The following is a 24,042-nucleotide window of genomic DNA, read 5'->3' as shown; positions in this document are numbered from 1 at the left end:
GACGAGAAACAAACCACATTCTCAGTTTGGGCTGGACTAATCACATGAGGAGTAGGGTCAAGACTGATTTGCATATGGCTGGGTCCAAACTGAGGTGGCTTAGTGAGCAAAAGAATGATTGATTAAACTCAGATTTGTGGATGGATTGGTGAGTGTTTGAATTTTTTTTAGCACTCCGTCCATCATCTTGTTTTTTCTGTGTTCACCCTAAGTGGCCATGGGTATGCCCAGACACGGGTACCTTTCCCACTGTGCCACTGGATTCAAGCTAGCTTGGCTGATGAGGGGTGAAACACAGATACCGGTCCCAGAACTCTTGTTTCCGGTCCAGGGAGAACCTAGCCTGGCAGTTCGGATGGACTGTTCCCATGAAGAGCAGGGTCAAGACTTATTTGCATATGGCTGGGTCCAAACTGGGGTGGCATAGTGAGCAAGAGAATGACAGATGAAACCCAGATCTCTTGACTGGGGGTGAGTGGTTGAACATTTTCAGCACTCCGTCCATCATCTTGATGTGTTTGCTATGTTTGCCCTAAATGGCCATGTGTACGCCCAGACATGGGTCCTTTGCTCGCTCTGCCATTGGATCAAAGCTAGCATGGCTGATAAGAAATGAAACACCGAAACCAGTCCCTGGATGCTTCTTTCCGGTCCAGAGAGGAAATGACCTGGCAGTTCGGTCTGGACTGTTCCCATGAGGAGCAGGGTCAAGATTGATTTTCATATGGCTGGGTCTAAAATGGGGTGGCGAAGTGAGCAAAAGAACTATGGACTAGACCCAGATCTTTTGGCTGTGGGTGAGGGGTTGAAGTTTCAACACACTCTCCATCATCTTGTGTTTGCGTTGCAATGCGGGCACCAACCCTCTCAGTTGTTTTTTCATTGCATCTCTATAAAGAAATAAATAAATGAACATAAAATTAGAGGCAAAACCTTTTTGAGAAACTGTAATCCAGAGGGGAAATGCTGACGGATAGTACTCACAAAAAGTGACTCAACCAGAAATGAAGGGATGAAGCCCTGACAACATGACAATCATAAACAAAGCCCATCGCTGGCCTGATGCTGTGCTTGCTTATCAATCCCATATATGCCAACATTTAGGAACATGTGGAAAAAATTGAGAAAACATTGAAAACATTCATTTACTCATTAACTTGCATTAAAAAAACTATTTTTTATCGTTAAAGGTGTGTGTTTCCACTTTAGAGTGTAGGAATGCATGCAGTCCCAAAGGGGGTGCACTGTGCATGTACCGTTTCTCCAAAACAGTTTAGTTACTGATTGGTAAATGAGACGTTTTATGTTTCCAGTGTTACTGTGCCTGTGGTGACTGGACATGTTGGCGAGGGTTCCCCTCACTCCCGCACGTCAGCTGTGACTGTCCTGGCACGAAGTATCGCGTAGCTCGCTGTTCGCCTGCGTTACAAGATGTCTCGTGCCAGAGTCCATGAAATGCCTCAACGTAGGACAGCCATGTATCCTCCACAAAGCATCATTTGATATCCCGACTTTAATTGCGCGCCTCTACTGACGGACCCCGCCGTTGCCACAGCAACGGCAAGCCGCTAATGAAGTTGTAGCCTTATTCCTCCCTGAGACTTGAAATCCAGGACTTTCACAAATAGCGCTGGGGCAGGCGCGCACCTTGCCACGGCGCCATTGTCCTGCCGCTTATTTTTAATTACAATGAATCCCGAGAAACGCGATCCCAGAAATACTTTGTGGGAATAGCGGTGAATGCGCTCGTCATGCGAAATCCATAAATTGCTTATAATCCTCTCAAGATGCTAAAAAAAGCGTTGGGTAATTGAAGACAGGAAGTCCTCGGTTAATTATTTAGAGGTGTTATCAATGCTTTAAGTAAACTGAGGCATTTTCTGCTATCTCACCGAGCTGAATGCCGCAGGGACGTAGGGGCTGCAGCCATCAGCTTCTCGTGTTCGCTAATGCAAACAGCGCTTGGCAGCTTGTCAATAATGGGGCCTTTTATATCATTTATCACTGAACACTTCCACTCCCTTGTAGGGACCAATTTGGGTGACAGTTATGGCATTGTTTCACTCTGAGTTACTCCGACTTTATAAACGGGTCTGGTAACAGCCGGGGCGAGGAAAGATTACAATAATTAGTCCCAGGCATCCCCATGGCGACGAGAGCAAAAGTAAATTGTACCTTAGTTTTTGTTCGACTCTTCAACAATTGTAGATCTGCTCTTGGAGGGCAGCGAGGATGTCTCCAACATAATAAATTGGTTTGTGAGTTTATCGGAGTGATGGTGTCTCAGGGACTTGACAATCTGTCAGCTGTAAGTTTTAGTAATTGCCGGTATTGATTGGTGTACGGCTGGTTGGCACCATTACTGTTCTAGCCAACAAATGGTAGTGTTATGTAATGCCAGACTGCTGAAGGTAGTAATCAGTGGCCTCATTACGTAGTGACCCCTTATGAATCATAAATGTGCCACTTAGGAGTGTGTTGTGCTCGTCGGGGAGTCACTGTGATGGGCCACTGAACATATATTGAGTTGTAGGGTTTGTTATGCATAGTTCCCTTAGTCAGAGAGCGCACGAAGAACAGATGGGATCAAAAACACCATACAGCAGACGATCGACAAAGTGCATTCAAAATTGTTCCAGGTTGAAAATGCCGTTAAACTGTGATACTTATTAGTTCTTGCCTTATATGTATTGTGAATGTGTCTATTGAGCCTGTAAAAAGAAACCTTCTAGAATAATTAGTCTTGGAATTAGCATGCTCCAGAGGTGTGACAAAAACTTTGGCACAAACTTCCATTCAGTGATGGAGAGGAGGAAACTGATATCTAGTTGCTGAAGTATTTGAAATAATTTTATTTGGATGCATTGAACTGAACATTTCAGCATTTATCGCACATGCTATACAACTTTACAGCGGTAACTGTACCTATCCCTGCCTCATGTTCAACAGCATTGACAAAACCCATGGGTCTTCAGTTAGTTGCCAGCATTTTGGCTTTTTTCAGTGTTCGTTTTGTTATACTTTTTTCAAATGCTGGGCACCTATATATACAAATGAAAACATGGCTAAAAGCAGAAATATTTTTTGATCCCCTCTACTGAGAGTAGTTTGAAAAGCGTGTGATTCCTCTACATTCAAATGCAGTCTACAACAAATGCTACTTTAAAACAGCCAACAAACAGTCCCGGTGGACAACCTCCAGGAGGATGGAAAAGGATCTTGTTAATAAAAGAAGTGAAAAGATGGTGGCTCAAAATCTTTAAAACCTAGACTTAACTTTTCCATTCCATTGCACAATCTTCAGAAAATCAATAACACTGATGAAATCAGCAAAGTACCTTTTCTTCATCAGAGTTCAGCATTATTAAATTTACCGGAAGTTGAAAATATTGTAAAAGTATGCAAATAGTGGAGTAGCGTCCTCAGAAACAATTTACAGTACAGTGCTGAATGTCAACCCCACACCGTTGAAGTTATTTGCACTTCATCAAAGGATGAAAAATAAAAAATTTAGATTACTCCTGGAATTAAAACCATGAACACTTGTTTGCATCAGCTGCCAGACAAAAACTCACAATAATTTAATTTCACAATCCCTTTCTGCATGGTCAGAGTCACACTTGTGGTATATTTAAATGTTGTAGGTCTTCCTGAAGTGAGCTGGATCATCTGACTCGTCATGTATGGTACCAGCATGATCCATGCCTTAGGAGCTATGAATGAGACAGCTTGACCGCTGGATCTTGTTTTCTGTGTGCGTGGAGCACGTTGGAGTTCAGTTGAGTGAAGGTGTCTGGTAGGTCTGTGAAAGCAGATGCTGTTGTTGAGGTATGCTAAGCCAGAGTTATGTGGTGCTTTCGAATGTGGGTTAGGAGCTTAAAGTGTACTCTTTTGAGGTGAGGTGTGTTCGCAATACAGCCCGCTTATATCTGTTTTTTTGTATCACCCTCCATGGTGAAATTGTCCTTGAATCTGCGATTAATCCTGTTTTTGTCCTTTTACTCCTACTTGATAACAATTTGGTATTTATGTCCTTCCTTCCATCCTATTGTAAAGCGCTCTGATATCCCTCGGGATCTTGTTCGCGCTATATAAAACTTTATAAATAAATAAATAAATTTGGGAGGTTAACAGCTCCTGCGTTTGGATCATCTAGATATTCAGGTAAGAAAAGTAAACTGACCAATAATTCATTTGCACCTTTCAGACTTGTGGTTGCAGGTTTGAGAGATGTGCTGCCTGGGCACATACAAATGCGCACCAGCGCACTTTACTCTGTGTACATTGTGGCCAAATTGGCGTCCATTTTGTTTTAATCCAATTCACTTTTCGAATGATGCAGAGTATGTGATGGAAGATGGATGCAGAGATGCTGGGAGGTCCACTGCTCATGCTGTGCTGTTCGCACTCTATCCTTGTTAGTGTCAGACTGCAGCCATTGAATAGATATGCAATGGGAAGCCAGCTAACACTTCTCTAGAGATTGTATTTTTAGTACATTAGCAGAGCAGCGTGTCAGCGCTGAAACTGCTGCACCTCGCCCGCGCATAATAAAGAACTTCAGCTTTCAGTGCTCTCAATCTGCTACTTTTCAACAGCACTAAATTCTCTCGATTTTTTTTAAAAATGTAGTCATAATGATTCCTGTTTTATGATGCCTATTCCTTTAAGAGCCAGCAGGACTCCCTTTAGGGCAATTCAGGTAATTTGTTGCCACAGTAATCTCTACCATTCTAAAATGTTAACTACTTGGATTTCTTCCATGCCTTTGCTTCACTAATCGGAAGCTATCGTTTCCCTTTCTCTCGCATTTTTATTGTGTCTGTTACAGCGACATTTTGCTCTATTCCAGTGTTGTTGCTACAGCCTTTCCTGGTACATTGTTCTGTGCATTCTGTATGTTCTTATTTTATTAGAATAATTGCTCCCATAATTTATTGGCATATTTTTCTGAAAAGTATTTCAAGATTTTACTTCCTAATAAATGATCTGTCTCCTAGGCCAGCAGTAGGTTTTTTAGGGTGATAAAGTCGCCAAATTTCCCAATATTAAAAATTTTGATTCAGAGGGATATAATTTATGTTAACCACTTATTCATCAGGATATTTATTTATTATTTCAAATTTACCTCATCACAGTGCAAAGCTATCTTCTTCCTTTAACTCATAGGATATTAAGGTCCAAATTTACAAAACTTTAGTGTTGTCAATCGGATGTGGTGCACGAGTGCTATGTAGTGCAAAGTCGGACAAACCACAGCGTTGACGATCAACTTTTGCATTCAATGCTGCATTGCATCTCATGGCACGAGAACCTCATTATCTATGCAAAGTGGGTGTAGCAGGGTAGAAACATAATGAATACCCTTAGGATTCCACACAAAGCCAGATTAGGTAAAGTCTTGAAAAGTAGCAGGCCCTAGCTTTGCGTTGAATGCTAGTACTAAAAGTTAACCGACACAAACTATAGGTAAAAGATAGATTGTGTTATATTTCGACATGTAATGCATGTAATACATGTGAATTTACACTTATTGCGCAATATACCCTTGAGGGTGTATGAGCCTAGTAGTGGTGGGGCGATCCGCCCCGGGCGGCACTGTTTTTTGGGGTTGGCGGGAGTCGTGCCTGTTGACTACCACTATCCCCCCGGGGACAAGTCGTCCATTGCCCACCAGCCCCAACCCCCACCCCGTTACCCCCGGGGAACAAGTCGTCCATCGGCCGTCACCCTCGCTCTTACCTGCATTCCGACGGCAAACTTAGGAGCTGCCCCGGTGGTAGTACATCTAGCTATGCCCCGGGTGGTAGTACATCTAGCTACGCCACTGGAGTACAGAGTATTCTACAGGAAGAAGCACCTGGAGTACAAAACTCAAGTAAGATACCCCTGACTTGGATATGCATGAGGGCGCAAAGCTATATTCTGTTAACAGCCACACAAATTATGCATTTAGCTCTAGTATGATCTATGGATCACTGACAAAATATCGAGTGACAAAATATCGTGTTCCCAAAATATCGGGACATAACTTTCAATTTCATAAATATCGACATCCTATCTTCACAATGGTAAGTATTAAAATATCGGATAAAAAAATATTGTTGGTAAAAATATTGTTTTTTAATGTATTAAAAATAATGTAAAATAATGTAAATAATACATATAACTTAAAAAAATATTTAGAATTATTAGAAGATGCTAAGAAATATAAGTAATAAATGTAATGTAAAAATAAATTAGACCAACATATATAAAATGTAATATATATTTACTTAATAATTAATAAGTAATTACTTTAATACATCATAAAATGTTAGAAATATATTAAAAATTATATATATATATATATATATATATATATATATATATATATATATATATATATATACAAACACCTGTAACAAACATATATATATATATATATATATATTATAAATTAAAAATATTAAAATATTCATAAATTTTTCAAAATACATTTTACACTACATTAAGTGCAACAGTAGGGAAAGTGTTGGATAGCGGAGACATAAAAATTACTATTCTCACTCCAGCGAGTGCAACAGTAGGGAAAGTGTTGGATACTGGTGGGGTAAAAATTACTATTCCCACTCCATGGAGTGCAACAGTAGGGAAAGTGTTGGATAGCGGAGGGGAATAATTTACTATTCCCACTCCAGCAACTGCAACAGTAGGGAAGATGTTGGGTAGCGGAGGGATACAATTTTCTATTCCCACTCCAGAGAGTGCAACAGTAGGGAAAGTGTTGGATAGCGGAAGGGAAAAATTTACTATTCCCACTCCAATAAGTGCAACAGCAGGGAAAGTGTTGGATAGCGTAGGGTATAAAATTACTATTCCCACTACAGGGAGTACAACAGTAGGGAAAATGGTGGATAGCGTAGGGATAAAAAATACTTTTCCCACTCCAGCAAGTGCAACAGTAGGGAAAGTGTTGGATAGAGTAGGGATACAAATTACTATTCCCACTCCAGCGAGTGCAACAGTATGGAAAGTGTTGGATAGCGGAGGTGAATAAATTACTATTCCCACCGCAATGAGTGCAACAGTAGGGAAAGCGTTGGATAGCAGAGACGATAAAACGAAAGATTACAGCTATTGAACCTAAATCCCCAAACAAAATAAAACTACAAAACAATTACTAAAAATATTTATCAATAAATAAATGAATATTAATGATCAACTAATGATTCATTTATTTAAACTAAATTACTTTCCACCCTCTACCCCAATAAATACCAAAACACATACCTAAGAATATTTACACAATTTCCGTAACTAATTTTAGATTAATAAATTAATAACAATTAACAACAAATCTGTAATTAAATTAAAAAAAAGTCCCAACATTTACAACTATAAACCCCACAAATCACACATAAAAACGTATTCCACATTTAGCATATGTATTATTTAATTAATTATTTAGCATTAATTAACAATTAATTATAAATAATTTACCTCCCACCATATTCCCCTATAAATGACACCACCAATGTAGTAAAACATAACACAATTAACATAATTAACAATTAATTAATAACAATTAACAAGCAAAATAAAAACAATTAATAAATTAATTCACACAATTAACACTAAAATAATATTAAATATTATATTAAAAATATAAAAAAAATGTATTAAAATTGAATTACTTCCCACTTTACTCCCCTCTCAACCCACAACCCGCTCCTAACAAAATGACAAAATTAACATAATTACCAATTAATTAATAATAATTAACAACCAATTAATACATAATTAATAAATGAATTAAAATTGAATTACTTCCCACTCTACTCCCCTCTCAACCCACAACCCACTCCTAACAAAATGACACAATTAACATAATTACCAATTAATTAGTAATAATTAACAACCAATTAATACATAATTAATACATTACCACAATTAACAATATATAATATTAAAATACATAAATATTAATGAATAGCAATATTAATTAATTATTTATTATTACGACTCCCCACCCTACTCCCCTATCAACCCACAACCCACTCCTAAAAAAATGACACAGTTAACATAATTACCAATTAATCAATAGTAATTAACAGCCAATTAATACATAATTAATGAATGATTTACCACATTTAACGATATAAAATATTAAATGCATAAATGTTCATTAATACAAATATTAATTCATTTATTATAATTAAATTACCTCCCAACCTATTCCCTTATAAACCCACAACCCGCTACAGAACTAAAACGCTAAATTTAATTAAAATAAAATTAATAACTTCTAAAAATTAATATTATTATTATTATTATTTTTATTGGTCAGTTCATAACGTACAAAAGTAAACAGCAACCAAAAATAAAGGAGACAAGCATAGGGATAAATAAACGAATGACATTCAAAACAGAGAAATAGATATAGCGTTGTAGCATTGACCATTGTTATTACATCGAGACATCTAAATGTTGAAGCACGGGCTGCCATTTTTCCAGCCCTAATTGTTTCTTCTTCAAAGATTTAAGGCGATACAAATTAAATTAAAAATAAAACACATTATAGAGCTTGTCTCGCCACATTTCATATGCCGGTGCCTCTGATTTCAACCACATTGTAGCTATAAAAAGTCTAGCCACCGCCATTGCCATAAAAATAAAATGGCGGTAAGGATAGCAATTCTGTATATTTTCTCCCCCTTTACACACCCCGAAAAGCAGCATTTCCCGACTTATAACGCATGACACCTTAGTTGTTTCTAGCAAGAATTACTCAATACATAAGAAAAACTGAGTTAGTGCATTGCAATCAAAAAATATATGAACTATATTGGCTTCCTCCGTTTGGCACCTAAAGCATTTTCCATCGTAAATATCACCCCACTTCATCATTCTAACTGGTGTGTGATATAAGTTAAAAAGGGTTTTATAATGTTGAGTGCGTAGATTTGCAGACAAGATTACTTCACCCGCCATATCAATTGATGCTTGTAATAATACGCCAGAATTGCCTTATCGAGTCTGCCACTTTGTATCCTGAATAGCAATATCATCTTGTTGCTTTGAAATTAATATTTCATACAAAATCCCTATCTTTGCCCCTTTTAACAATGCTTCGATAAATTCATTACATAGAATACGCTGTGACCTGACGTGTTTACCTAAGAAATCACGTAACTGTAAATATTTAAAGAAATCATTCTTGGTTATTGCATATATTTCCATTAAGTCCGTAAACTATATCAATGCCCCATTCTTATACATATCGCCTAAATGACGAACCCCTGTATCTCTCCATGCTTTCATCTTTATATCCCAAAATATCCCCGGGAATATTTCCGTAGTGTCAAGTGGTGTATAGAAGTTAATCCGTCTTATAACCAAGATTTTACAAAGCAGTTTCTGTCCTTTATATCCTGCGGTAATAGTTTTAAATCTAGTGCGTTTAAAATAGCTTGGCTCAAAGAATTTAAACTAAGCTTCGCACGCCTGATTCCCTAATAACATCTGGTAGATATTAGGCGATTCAAATTGCCGTATCTCCCCCCCTATTACCATATACTTTGAATTTTGTATAAGACACACTAAGTAATATAAAAAAAAGTTTGGAACCCTCCACCCACCGCGTGCCAATGGTAACGTCATATATTTTGAAGCCCGACGAGCTTTCTTCCACCCCCAAATAAACCTATCCGTAATTGATTGAAGCTGTGTTAATTGTATCCGTGACAACACCAAAGGAACTGTCCGAAAGTAGTAAAGCACTTTGAGAAGTATGGACATCTTTAACACATTACGACGCCCAACCATTGATAGATGTAGACTTTCTACCTTTTCTAGTTGTCTTTTAACAGTACCTAATATATCAGTCCAATTTACTTCAATTATTTCCTGGATGGACATCCTAATTTTAATCCCCAAGTACTTAGCCTCTGGTGTTACTCGTGGTTCACCTGAACAAAGTCCTGCCGTGCAAACAACTTGGGTTTTGGAAATATTTAATTTATACCCAGCAACTTGTCCAAACGCTTGCGTCAAGCATTCAACCTCTCTTAATGCAGGTGCGGGGTCCGATGTCACAACCGCTATATCACCAGCGTAGGCTAGGACGCGTACTTCATGCTCGCCAACTAACATCGATTGTATAGAGTTAGTAGACTCCAATAGCTGTAGTAATGGCTCTAAATATGTAGCGAAGAGCAGAGGAGAGCATGGGCATCCCTGCCTTGTTCCCCGGGTGATATATACAAAAGATGATTCATGCCCCATAGTGCATATTTTAGCTCGAGGGCGCTTGTACATAGTTGGTAGTGCCTGCAAAAAATAGGGCCCGAACCCCATCTTGTGCATTGTAGCCCATAAGAAAGCCCATGTAACATGGTCAAATGCTTTTTCAGCATCTAAAAAAATAATACCAATATTCTTTTGTAGCGCGGTTGCGTAGTCTATTACCGATATAACCCTGTGCAAGTGGTTAACCGTGCTTCTACCTGGGAGAAACCCATGCTGATGCCGAGATACAAGCGACGGGAGAATTTGCAAAAGCTGAGTTGCTAGTATTTTAGAATATATTTTAGCATCCGCATTAATTAATGATATGGGCCTATATATAAAATGATTAATACATTTATTATAATTAAATTACTTCCCACCCTGTTCCCCTATAACCCAACAACCCGCTACAGAACTAAAATGCAAAATGTACTGAAAATAAAATTAATAACTTCTAAAAGTTTAACACATATATTAAAAAACTTTTGAAATACTTAGACAATAAAATAGAACACATACATTTAATATACATACTAAAATACATAACGCTAACTACAAAAACAATATTTTTAACAACTATCTTTTTGCAAATGATAATAATGACTTCAATATTTAAAAAAATGATATTAATGACTTTGATATTGTTAAAAACGATATTACTCACCTTAGACTCGATATTCTTGGCCATGATATTCTGACAGTCAATGTATCACAATATTTTGCACTTGCTATTAGTGCAATTCGACATTAAAAACTCGATTTTCTGACTGTTTACCATGATCTATGACCTAATCAGCTGGTGACGTGTAGTAAACAAAGGAATGCATAATTATTTACATTTCAGACAAAGAAGCACTGCAGATTTCCATATACCATCGCGTTACCCACATTTTTGGACCTAAAGATATTTTTACATATTGTTTTGGAACAACCCCAACCGGCTATTGTTTCAAACTTCAACTGGGTTCATATGACCAAAATATAAGAATATTGATTTCCATTTGTTATTATTTATATAATATCTTTTAATGTCCTGAAACTCTGGTGTGGCTGAAGCCCTCCAGGCCCAGTGATGCACACTCCTGGTTTAGAACATGGTGGCACATGAGGAATAGAAACAGAAAGTTAAGAAAATGCAGTTCCGTCGGGCAACGAGACAGGGAATTTGAGACAATGGTCAACAAACGTGTAGAAAAGTCATCCTTTTTGCACTTATCACCCCCATTTTCTGACTGATACTGGTGGGTAGTGACTCTGAAAGTGCCCTGGGCTCTGCTAACCAGACCCAGGGCCAGAGCTCTGTCTTTGAAAGGTGTGGTAATTGCTGTAATTATAATTGGCCCAGACAACCTATATGTAAGTTCCTAGTATATGAAGGGGCATGTAGGTTTGGAGACCCCAGTGGACTTAATGCACTTAAATGTGCACTACTGTGGTTTCTGATGTCAATTTGAAGCCAGCCCGTTTAAAATAAAACTGTGTCCAAATTCGAATTTGGATTAAAAGTACTCCCAAAGTCAAAAACAACCTTTTTATTACATAGAAGTAACCACTAAGGTATGCCCTAGGTGCACCAAGGATAGGGTACCTTATTATAGAAAGCAGGGATATTACAAAATATGTTTTATATGCTGTGGTGGGGGAAAAGAAGCCTAAGTCGTTTTTCCCTAATGTAGTCCTGCTAGCTCCATACGCTAACATGGGGAGGCTTTATTAACCTTTAATAAACTCGATAACTTTTGATTGGAATTAGTAGCAACTTATTCTAAGATTCAAAATAATCTTTGCAATAAATCCAACAACTTGCCAAGGCTGAATATAATATAACTGTTGCAGGAAAATAGTTTTAGAACTTATTATTAAAAAGTTACCCAAATAGCCTTGTAGCAGCCACTACTGAATGACCAGCCTCTGATAGGCTGACCCAAGCTGCTCCCTGAGTAGGTGTGAAGAGGCCTGGGGCTGAAACAATACAGCCATTTGGTGGGAGAAGATTTTCTTCCTGGAGAAGCCAGGTACAGGAAGGGGGCTGGGGAGATAAACTGAACTTCAAAGGTAGAAGCACAGATATCACAGGACGAATGCTAGTCCCCACTTTCTTGATCACCAGCCAGATGGAAGCCCCCTAAATCGATTAGGAGAGTGGTTGGAAGTGTAGTGTTAGAATTGGGAGTCTCTAGTTGTCAGTGGCTTGCACCCTGTCCAAGTAGGGGCCCTTCCTTCTAGTCAGGAATAGGGAGTTAAATGTTATAGATAACCCCTAATCATCCCCTTGATAGCTTGGCACGAGCAGACAGGCTTATCCCAAAGGCAATGTGAAAAGCATTTGTACCCAAACCTACAGTAACACAGTGAAAACACCACAAATGGACACCACATACCCGTTTAGAAAAAGAAGGTAACTTAAGCAAAACCAAGCAAGACTAAAATGACAAAAATCCAACATACAAATATCAAAATATCACTTTTAAAATGTTTCAAGCAATTCTTTCCATTGAAATCTATGGATGCGTAATTTTACACCACATGCCTTTAGATGCGTCAAAATTCACAAGGCCAAACAGCTGCAGAGAATGGAAGTGTTAAAAAACTCAGCGATGTGTCAGCTCCTGAGTCCTCAGGGACGCAATGCGTTAGTTCTGCTGCAAGCCGGAGAAGTGTTGCCTCGAATCTGGACTGTATGTTGAAGTGATTAGTAAATTCCAAGACGATTCCGGTCTACGGGTGATGCGTTGGAAAACTTGCTGCACAGGTGCAATGCAGCAAAATCTGTGCACACTGAAGGTTGCTGTGACTGAGGCAAAACAGGTGCTATGTTGATTTGTTTCAGCCATGGCCCCACGAATCGTCGATTCTTTCAGCCGCTAGCAGGGCCTGCATCGGAGTAGGTGAGGTGATGCCTGGCAAGTGGGTGCAATTTCCAGGTCAACATGCCAGTTAAAACTGCTCACACTGCAGTGGCATGTCTGAGTCACATTTGAAAAAGGCTATTGTGTGGGTTGCACAACCAGTGCTACAGGCCCACTAGTAGCATTTGATCTACAGGCCCTGGGCACACACATTGCACTTTACTATGGGCTTACCAGCAAGCCCAATATGCAGTCATGGCAGACATGAATCCTAGTGGGGGGAGGTGGTCGTGCAGGGCGGGGGGAGAAGGTGGGGGTTAAATTAATAAAATTTAATAAAAATGCCTTCTCCTCCTGTCCCGGACTCCCGCATCGCGTCTCCTCCTCTCTGATTACAGAAAGCAGAAGCAGGCAGACTCCCTCTATTCCCCTAAGCCAAGCACAATGTTGCAATGGCAGCGTTGTGATTGGCTAGAAGCAGATACGTAAAATGGTATTTATACCATTTTACGTTTCCGCTTTTCGCACTGCGAGAAAGCAGTGGGGTGACGCTCCGACGCCCATGTGGAGGGGCCGCCCCAGCAAATATGCCAATCATGGATAACCAATCATAATCACAATTTACACAAAGAGCATATTCACTATAGCACTGATTAGCAGTGGTAACGCGCCCAAAGTCTTATAGCCAACAAAAACAGGGTCAGAAAAAATAGAAGGAAGAAAGAAAAACGTTTGGGGATAACCCTACAATAAGGGCCAGGTCCAACAGGGAGTGTAAAGTGGGTTGTGTTAGCCAGACCTGCACTCCAAATTTCTCAATTTAGGTGTTTAGAGAAAGGGGCATTCTGGGACAAAAATATGCCACACTTCCCAGGAAGTTATCATGGCAGATGTTGGCAACTTGAACCACATCAGTTGGGGTGTCCCCCATATTGTAAGCCCAGAATGGGAATACATGTGGCAGATTTGCAGGGACCCTCATATCCCTGCATGAAACATCTGATGAAGAAGGACTGTCCTGCTTGACCCTTGGACTTCACCACAGAGGTCTGAACTCAGAAGGACTACACTTGCTGCACTCTAAAGGCTCAATGCAAGAAGGACTGTACCTGTCTTAATGGATAAGGAGAGAACTCCCTGAGCAGCAACAGGTAGAAAAGTGCTGGAAGAAGTTACCTGCAACATCCACTGAAAGGACACATCAGCAGACCAGCCTCACCTGGATTTTCGTGGACTGATTTGGTGCATTGTGGGAGTTGGAGACCCAGACCCCAAGAGGCATACCAGATCTACCAAACCCTTGGCTGGTGCTGTTGGACCCTTTTGGACCCACAAGGAACCTTTCAGAAATAGATCTGAAAGTTTCGGAACTTTCTGCTAAGTTTTGTGAAAAAGCCCCAGAAGAAGAACTGCATCGACAACAAGAGTCAAGCCGGTGATATCAAACAGCAACTCAGCCTGACTGCACTGATTTGTCCCACCAAAAGCTCCAGAGCTCCTCACCATCGATGACAAAGGCAAAGGCCTCGAGAGCTCACAGAGGTATCGTGCAGCTGCAGACTGCCGACACAGACACAGATGGCGATTGGGGATTTACACATTTTGGTGCCAGAAAGCAAATTTTTTTCCTTTCAACTTTAAAAATTCATCTCTCCGGTTCTCTACATTTCATTATTGTCTTTTTGTTGTCTTTTACTTTACTACTGTTTTGGTGATATTAAAGGGGTCATTAGGATGGCTGGCGGGACTGGGACCGCCCGCCATAAGGGCGGGGGTCCCGTGGGGGGTATTAGGATGCGCCGGCCACTGTGGCGGAAGCATCCTGCATTTTTAGAATTGTGCGGGCAGTGCTCTCAGCACCACCCGCGACAATGCTAAAAATGCATGTGACGCATTTACATAAACAAAGTGGCAGGCACCGCTCGATGCCTGCTGCTTTGTTTATGTAAATGCAGGGGGGTACCATAGGTACCCACCGTGTGCACCCCCAACCTCTCCTTCACTCTGGGGGCTCACAGGGGGCCCCCAGAGTGAAGACCGCCCACCACGGAAAGGCATCCAACTTAACCCATGGTAATATAGCTGGCGGCGTCTAATAGACACCGCCACCATATTAAACCTTTTCCGCCCCGGCCGCAAGGCGACCGGAGCGGAACAGCGGCGGACGGTCTTTCCGTCCGCTGTGGTCCTCCCTGCCATACTAATATGGCGGAGGGTCATTTAGCTGAGGATGGCGGGCGGATTGCCCAAGCCAGGCCGGCGGTGGCTACCGCCAGCCTGGCAGGGGCAATCCGCCCGCCATCCTAATGACCCCCCTAAATGTTTACACACATGTCTCCTAAGTTAAACCTATCTGCTCATTTGCCAACCTACCAAGGGTTGAGTAGGGATTAATTTATTGAGACACGACTGGGGCTTATTACTAATTGTGGTAATAATACTGGCTGTAGGTACTTATTTGCATCTACTATTAACCCACGTTCCTATAAAACATAGTTGCAAATCGGACAACTGTACACCCTCAAAAATGCTGCATATTGATTGGCTCCTAGCTGATCGATATATTACCAGTAGATTCATAGCTAGTGCCAGATACAAGCCTCAATACAGTGCCTACTTACTTATCACAAGGACTTCTTCACAAGAACTTGAATGTTCACCTACCTCACCGAATGTGCCAGCACAGAGAGACATGCTGCAGGAGAAGACCGCTTTAGATTCATTACCTTTCCTGTGAAAAAAGCTGAATATGTAATGAAAATGTTTACTTGTGCTATCTCAAATTCTCAGAATAAGAGAGTCGACATCCGTGTATTACACTTTTTGAATTGTTCTGTGAAAATATGAACGTTCTGTAGTCCACGAGAGTTATTACACTGTTTTACAGTGGGAACCTCATTGTTCTGTCTGATTTAAGAGTTAGTTACTTTAAAATATCTTTTCATTTATTAACTTTAAATGGAGTCACTTTATAAGTTGAACGGAATAATTTGTTTTTACAGACCGCATATATTTTTAAATATATTTTGTCCTTTCCTTATATCTAACTCACAATAAAAATATTCTGTAACCAGTGCAAACGAATGCAGTTAGATGCTGCTATTGATGAGAGGCAGTGGCGAAAAAATGAAAAAAGAAATGTTGAAACAGCATCTCATTCCAAGGGCTCCTTAACGTTATTCAAATAGCTTTTATACACCTCTTAAAACTCTGCTTTCATTCGTTGAAATGGAAGATTAGAAAACATTTATGGCTCCCAACATGTTACTGTTTTAAAACTGATCAGGTATTAAACAGTAGAGAGGATAGGTGGCCTTAATAAACAGATATGAAAAAGTGGATTCTTGACTTAAGTAGGGATCTCTCGCATTAACTATATTTGGCCACTTTTAAATATATTTTTTTATAAATGACTATCATATTTGCACCTCTTTCAGCAAAATGGTATTCAGTAGTGATTATGAAAATTGAATGTTAGTACTCTAAGTGCTCATAATTGCTCTGTGGTGAGGCTAAAGTAGAGCACCAGGGAGTCAACTGCCTGGTGCTGGTGTTATAAGTACATATTTAATTAAGCATGCCAGTTTTTTTTCTTACATGAATGAGGTAAATATTTACTAATTGATGGAAAGGGGGTATTTTTTCCCTTTCTATGTCACTACCTAAAATATCTGTATCAAAATTAATCACCCTCATTTTATTCATTTCCTGCAGCCTTCACTAAAGGCAATGATTTTCATTCTACAGCTCAACAACATGGATTTAGGATTGCCTCAATCTGTCAGGAATTTAGAATGTTCAAACTGTAGCTGGTCACTAGATCTCTTTGATGAAGTTGCAGTAGAAACCAGGCAATCAGCTGAGAGACTACAGCTGCTGAAGTGCGTTTTACTCAACATGCCAGACATTTATCTACCCTAGATGAGAAATGTATTCCTCATCAATGTGAATGTATAAATGTAGCCTTATTTATCTTCCAGAGTACCTTCCATACTCCTCCTCCAGACTTCAGGCACACCTACCATATCTATCATATTTCTCAATAGAGCTTCATTGAAAGGCCGCCATGTCCAAGTGGTGAGGAAATGCCTGATGATGTCACCTTCTTGAGTGAGGGCTTTTGTTCCTTTTTTTAGCCAATACCCTTAAAGTTGGCCCTTATTCCTTTGTTTTTCTTTCATTTCTTTTGTGGGGAGGACCCAGTCTCCAATGTTTTGTGTAAGGAATTGAAGTGACAAAGAGTATTGAATGATGATATATCCTCATGTGCATGCTGTTAGAATTGGGTTTCTGGTTGGCAGAGGTATGCACCCTGTCCAAGCAGGAATCACAGTCCTAGTCATGGTAAATTCAGATACACACCATAAATTAACCTGTGCCTTCCCTCTGGTAGCTTGGCACAGAGCAGGCATGCTTAACTTAAGAGACAATGTGTAAGGCATTTGTGTTACAGTTCAAACAGTGACACTGTGAAAACACCACAAAAAGACTCCACACCAGTTTAGAAAAACAGAGCATGATTTTATAAATAAAACAAGGCCAAAATGACAAAAAACAGAGAAGTAGAAGTCAAGATATGGATTTTTGAAGAATAAAATCAAAAATAGCACTTAAAAGCTATAAACCTATGGGGGTTATATGGTTGTGTTGACCCGGGACAAAGTCAAGAGTTCAGGACAATTGTGATGGAATGCGTGTCAGGTATAGGAGCCAAGCAAGGCCCTCTGAACAAAAGAGCCTTGATCCTGCTCACAACAGCAAGATGCGGGGTGCAGCCAAGCGATGCATCAGTGTGGATCCCGCAGTTCAAGGTGATATGTCAATTTTTTTACGAAACAATGACGATGCGGCAGTTCCGAAGATGAAGCACCAGTTCTGAGATGCATTGATTCCAAAGCCGATAAGCTGAGTTTCTCCACACAATCGAGGGATTGCATCGATCGTCTCTCTGCAGTGGCGGTGATGCAGTGGTTCTGATTCTTTGATTCCGAAGGCGATGCGCTGGTCTCAAGTGTGATGTTCCGGTTCTGTTAATGCAACAGCAGCGATGCGTTGATTCTACTCATGCAGCAGAGGATGCACGGGTTCCACTGGAGCAAGCACCTGGATACATTTCCAAAGGCCCGGGAGCAGGAGGTAAGACTTTAATATCTCTGGGTCCTAAACAGGAGGCAAACCAGTATACCCATGGAGATTACCCTGGGTTCAAGTAAGAGTCCAGTTGTTCCTCAGCAGGGTAGCAGACAGTAGGGCAGCACAGCAAAAAAATCAGTTCTTCCAGAGCAGCAGTCCAGCGGAGTGGCAGTCCTTGTAGCAGCACAACAGTCCTTCCTCCTGGCAGAACTACTTCAGAGGTCTAGTAGTTTCTGATTTGATGGGGTCAGAGATCCAATACTCATACCCATTTGTGCTTATAAAGTGAAGGTGACTTCATAGAGGGGCTTTGAAGAGCACAGAGGACCTCCCTCCCAGCTCTGGCTCCAGACTCACTACGGGGGATATGCAACACTTTGTGTAGGACAGTACAAAGCTTATTCAGGTGTAAGTGTCAGCTCCTCCCTCCCATCCAGCTCAGGATGGCCCATCAGGATGCGGATGGCCATTGAGTCCCACCTAAGGTCTCTTTGTGTGTGGCTCGAGGAAATGCACAAAGTTCAACAGTCACCCATCACAGGTATTAGAGACCGACTGCACGTACACAGGGCTAATAGCAAAAAATGCAATTTTTCTAAAAGTGGTGTTTTTAAAGTGGCAGTGATTCATTCATCTTTACCAGTAAAGGGGATTTATCATTACCATTCCAGTTATATAAAACATGACAGCGTTACTCCTTCTCCATTAGAAATTACTGTTTATAAGTGTAATAAGGAATTCCCAATGATTACCTATGAGAGGGGTAGGCCTCACAGTAGTGAAACACAAATCTGGGTGTTTTTCACTACCAGGAAATGCAAAACTTAAAACTACATGTCCTACCTTTAGATTACACTGCACCCTTCCACAGGGGCTACCTAGGGCCTACCTTAGCGGTGGCTTATATGTAATTAAAGGGGAGTTTAAGGCTTGTCAAAGGGTTTAAAAAGCCGAGTTGACATGGCAGTGTAAACTGCAAACACAAGCTCTGCAGTGGGAGGTCGGAGATATGTTTAAAGTGCTACTTGTGTGGGTGGCACAATCATTGCTGCAGCATTTAATTTGCAACCCTTGGTGCATGTAGTGCACAGTACTAGGGACTCACAGCTAAATTAAATATGCCAAACAGGTGAATATATCAATCAAACCATGTTTAGAGAAGAGGGCACATGCGCCTTATCACTGGATAACAGTGGTAAGGGTGCTCAGAGTCCAAAAGTTTAAAAAAACAAGGTCAGAAAACGAGGAGGAGAAAGGCAAAACGGTTGGTGTGACCCTTCAGAAAGGGCAATTTTCCAACACATGCAATAATGTATCCATACACTGTCCCAAATTTGCATAGTTACAATGTCTTTTATCATAGAGAAGGCATTAAAAGCAGATTTTCTGATTCTGACGTCATCAAAAGACTTAAGTAACAACTGACAGTCCTTCTACCTCCTTCCCGTCACTTGTAAAATGCATCTATAGCTGGGGAGAAATCTGGATTATAATTATGGCTCCTGGTTTTATGGTATTTATTTTTGGAACATTTCCATCTGAATTTATCCATATTTATTTTATGCCCCTCTTATTGGCATTCATCTATTTTTATTTTGGTTTAGGGAACAGATGAGGTGATAACAAGGATATTTCCGCATTCATTTAATTGATAAACGTCCACTCATACTTTGAGGCCTGTCCAGTTTTAGCACTGTACACAGCCAAAATAATAAAATAATAAACACACATGAAAAAATTAGCAGAGTAGCACAAATACATGTTGTGATATGCAGTAATTTAAGGAGAACTCATGCAGCTTTGTAACTCCCATGCTGCTAATATGTACAGCTACTGGCATGAAAGTAATCAATCTCAGCATGGAGAGTCGCTCCAAAGAAGCCTAATTATCTGTAGTTTTCTGCTTTTAAAAATAAATACAGATAGGAAACACAATGTTTTCTGTCTGCATTTATCTGCAAAAATCAGTGAAAATAGGGAGCCTTTAATATAATGTCATGAGTAGTCCAGTAATGGTTTTGTATTCTGTCTGTCTTAGGGAGCAACTCTATGAACCAGAGAGACCTTCTTGCTAAGAATGGTTCAGGTGCACCCATTCAGACCATTTCGATGCATTCGGACCATTTCTATCCATGGGGCTGTCTGATTCTTCACAGTGGATTCCTCCTATATCTTGGATCTGGGTTCCTATTGTTTTCCTTGCTTTACCATTGGTTCTTCACATGGCTGGTGAAGTGATAGGGAAGCTGTCCTAGAACCTGCTGCAGATGAGTGAGGAGGATTCATCACTTTGAGGGTGTCTAGAGGGTGAGAAATGTATACATGCTGGAGGGTGTACACAGAGGCAGTGTTGTTCACGGTGCTCATGTTAGGTTCAGCACAGAGTGAGAGCGCTGGGCGAGCAAAAGGGGCAGAGAGAAAAGTAGATGGAATATGTTTGTAAATAATTTGGCTATCAGGGATGCCGTTTTCATGGCAACACATACTAGTAACATATTGAACCTTGCTGCAGTTACCAGTGATGCATTTAGAAGTTATTGCTAGGCATGGGGAATAAATAGGTCAAATATGAATCTGCTGGGGCTTTTTTAATTGGCCAGTCCTTAAGACTGTGTGTGGGTGCATGTTGTATGTGTATGAAATCAGTGAAGCTGAAAAGCATGGCTTGTGCTGGGAGCAGAAGAGTAAAACAAATGAGAATGGGTAAGAATGGGCCTTGACTTGGCACCAGCCAAGAACCAGCAGCCGCTGCAGTAATCTCCTCTCCAATATCTGCTCCTGATTGCCAGGGAGAGGCTCTGGACGAGAGCGGCACTGCTCGCCAGACTGAGGGAGGTGTTTGTAGCCTCACCTGATCAAAACTGATGCAGAGAGACAACCTGAAGGAGGGCCTGGGGTGTGCCTCATTACAGAGGACCAGACTAGTGGGGCCAGTGCTGGCAGGAGGAGGACTGCCACTTCCCCTGCGAACCAGGAGCTGCTGCAGTGAGGGCGCAGCCAAGAGTCCCATCCGGCATTCTCCAGGACTTTTTGGGATCTTCTTCTCCCTTCCCTGGTAGGGGCCTCGAACTTTATGCTCCCCCGGCAGTGGATTGAGACGGCCGCAGGGGGTCCACCAATGAGAAGTGGGCATGCCGGAAATAACGGAGCTGCCTGCAGTGGCGCAGGAGCCTGAGGGTGCTGCAATCTGCTCTAGAGCTGCTTGCTGTAAGGACCTGGGTGAGTTGGCGGTAGGGCCCCGCAGGCCTGAGCAGAGCGGCATTGCTCTTGTATGTATGTTGCGTGCAGAGGAGATTCTGGTGGGGGGAGCCGTAGGACCAGGGTGATGGCTCCTGTGGTATTAGTGGCCCTATAAAGAAAGTACAGTGAGGCAGATGACTGGTTAACTGAAGAGAAGCTGCCTGTGTACCCCTATGTGGTGCTGTATCTGGGAACCCCCTCATTGGTAAAGGTGAATAAACTGATTTGGGGATGTGCAGACTTGGGGGGATGTGGAAACATGTGTGACCTTCTCACTGCTTGAGCTGGAGTACTGGTTGAGGGCCTGCAACTCTCCTCCCCCCTTTTTTCTGAGATTAATCACCCTTCTTCTGGGCTGTGCATAGCTGTGGCGTGCGACCCAGAGGTGGCGGAACATCGCACAAAGGAGTGGAACTTGGTGGTGTGGTAGAGTGGTGTGGGTAGCTGCTTGGGGGCTCCTACTACGGTGGGGGAGGCATAACAGCCCTAGAACATGAGATGCTGCATATTCACAGCCATCCTGTAGTGAAGGAGGCTGGGGAAAGATTAAATACATTGACTGGAGTGATACATGCACATTACCACACAGGGTGCCGCATTTAGGGAGAGGTGTGGTGCCGTTGCCCGGGCGACTGACGCTAAAATCTGGGGATCACGGTTCGATCGCCGGCGACAGATTAGCCCAGCACCATGTGACTCTGGGCAATATCTTGCTTAATCTTCCCGACGGCCCCCAGCATCTAGAGACCCTTATGGGTGATTGTGCGCTTTACAAATGTGGATTATTATTATTATTGATGGCCATGTGGGTAGTGTCTTGCTGCTGGCAAAGGAAGCTCCACATGGGGTGCTGATTGGAGACAGTGCAGCAGTCCTAGACTAAGAAGCCTCATGTATGTGATACGGGTCAGTGGAGGCATAGATTCTGAAGCCTGAGCTGGGGCCATGAATAAGTGGCGCTCCCCGAAGCTCAGGGGTGTACTGCTCAACTAAGTCCTGTGACTGCTCTGCAGGAGTCAATCCTCTCCCTCCTTGTGTGCATCCCCCTGGGGTAATGGTGAAACCTAGGAGGAAAACACTCATGCAAGCCAACAAAATGGAAAAATACACTGTGTCCAAACCTCCCCAGGTCATGGCTGGGCCCGAAGCTGAGCACCCAGAGAAAGCGGAACCCTCCCTCAGTGCCATATTGGCCACAAAAGGTGCTGTGAGCTATAGACCTCAAATGCATGATGCTCTATCCAGCAAAGCTGCGGTGGTGGAACTTCGTTATGTTGCAGGAAGCCTGGGATTGGCTGGAGGGCTAGTGCACCCCTGGTTGTTGGTCCAACCGAGAGGCAAAGAAGAAGTGACTGGCCGGACAGTTGGGTGATGAGCAACTTACACACATCGAGGGGCAGGCTGTGGATGAGGCCTCGAAACACATGAGTGACCAACCTGCTTGCCTGGCAAAACTGGCCTACCACCATCAGAACAGTGGCACAATGTAGAAGATAGACTATGTTGGAACACAGGTAATGATGCAACACACTCATTTATTTCTGATCTATGTCTGTCAGCTCGGGTAGCAATTGCACATTGACATGAGGGCAAAATTGGGGGGTTACCAAAGGTGACCCGAAGAGAGTAAAGGAGGAAACAGACGATATACTAAAGGGATTCTGCTACATAGTTAATTTTGTTTCACTCATCAAAATGGGCTGGCCAACCCTAAATACTTTGCATGTTACCATTTGGGCGACAGTTTGAGGATGTGAATAGTTTTGAGCCCACTCTGCAGGGTAGCAGGGTGGGGGAGTTTCTCAGGGGCAAGCATCCTTATTGTTATGTAGCTTTAAGATAGGCTGTAATCTGTTATCGCTCAGTGAAACCAGACACCAAGAGAGATACCATGGGGCAGGGAGGAGAGTCTCTTGACACCAAGGGGATGGGGCTCATCACCTGCTTGTGGGAAAGGGTCACACTGCACTTTGACACCACATGGAGTTCCGCTCATGCTCAGCCTTGAAGGTCGTGACGTGGAATGTCAATGACCTAGGAAATAAAATCAAACGCACCACAGTACTGCAGTGTCTTTGGAGGCATGCTCCAGAATTGATCCTCCTGCAGGAGACTTATCTAAAAGGTAACCACCATAAGGCACTCAACAAGTTAGGATACACTCTCCTAGCCCATACCGGTTTCACTAAGAGCTCGAGAGGTGCTGGCATACTTATCAAAACATTGGTTCCCTTCATTTCGGGTTGCACCTAAAGAAATTCACTCTGTAGATATGTAGCGCAAACTGGCACATGAGAGGGCCACACACTTAACATCTGCTCGGCGTATGTACTGCTGAGGCTTAATGCAGATACAGTGCTGGCACTTAGTACCCTATTGCTCAAGATGCCACCTGGCATCCTTATACTAAGGGTGACATGAATGAGATAATGGACCCAGAAATGGATAGGACAACCAGATCTCCCCATGGTGTCGACCCTAATCCACTTCAGGCCTTTGTAGATGTGATGAGTCTGGTAGATTTGTGCCACGAACAGAAGAACCCTAAGAC

Source organism: Lissotriton helveticus, chromosome 6, assembly GCF_964261635.1.
Source record: "Lissotriton helveticus chromosome 6, aLisHel1.1, whole genome shotgun sequence".
Lineage (NCBI taxonomy): Eukaryota > Metazoa > Chordata > Amphibia > Caudata > Salamandridae > Lissotriton > Lissotriton helveticus.
This window is presented reverse-complemented; position numbering follows the sequence as displayed.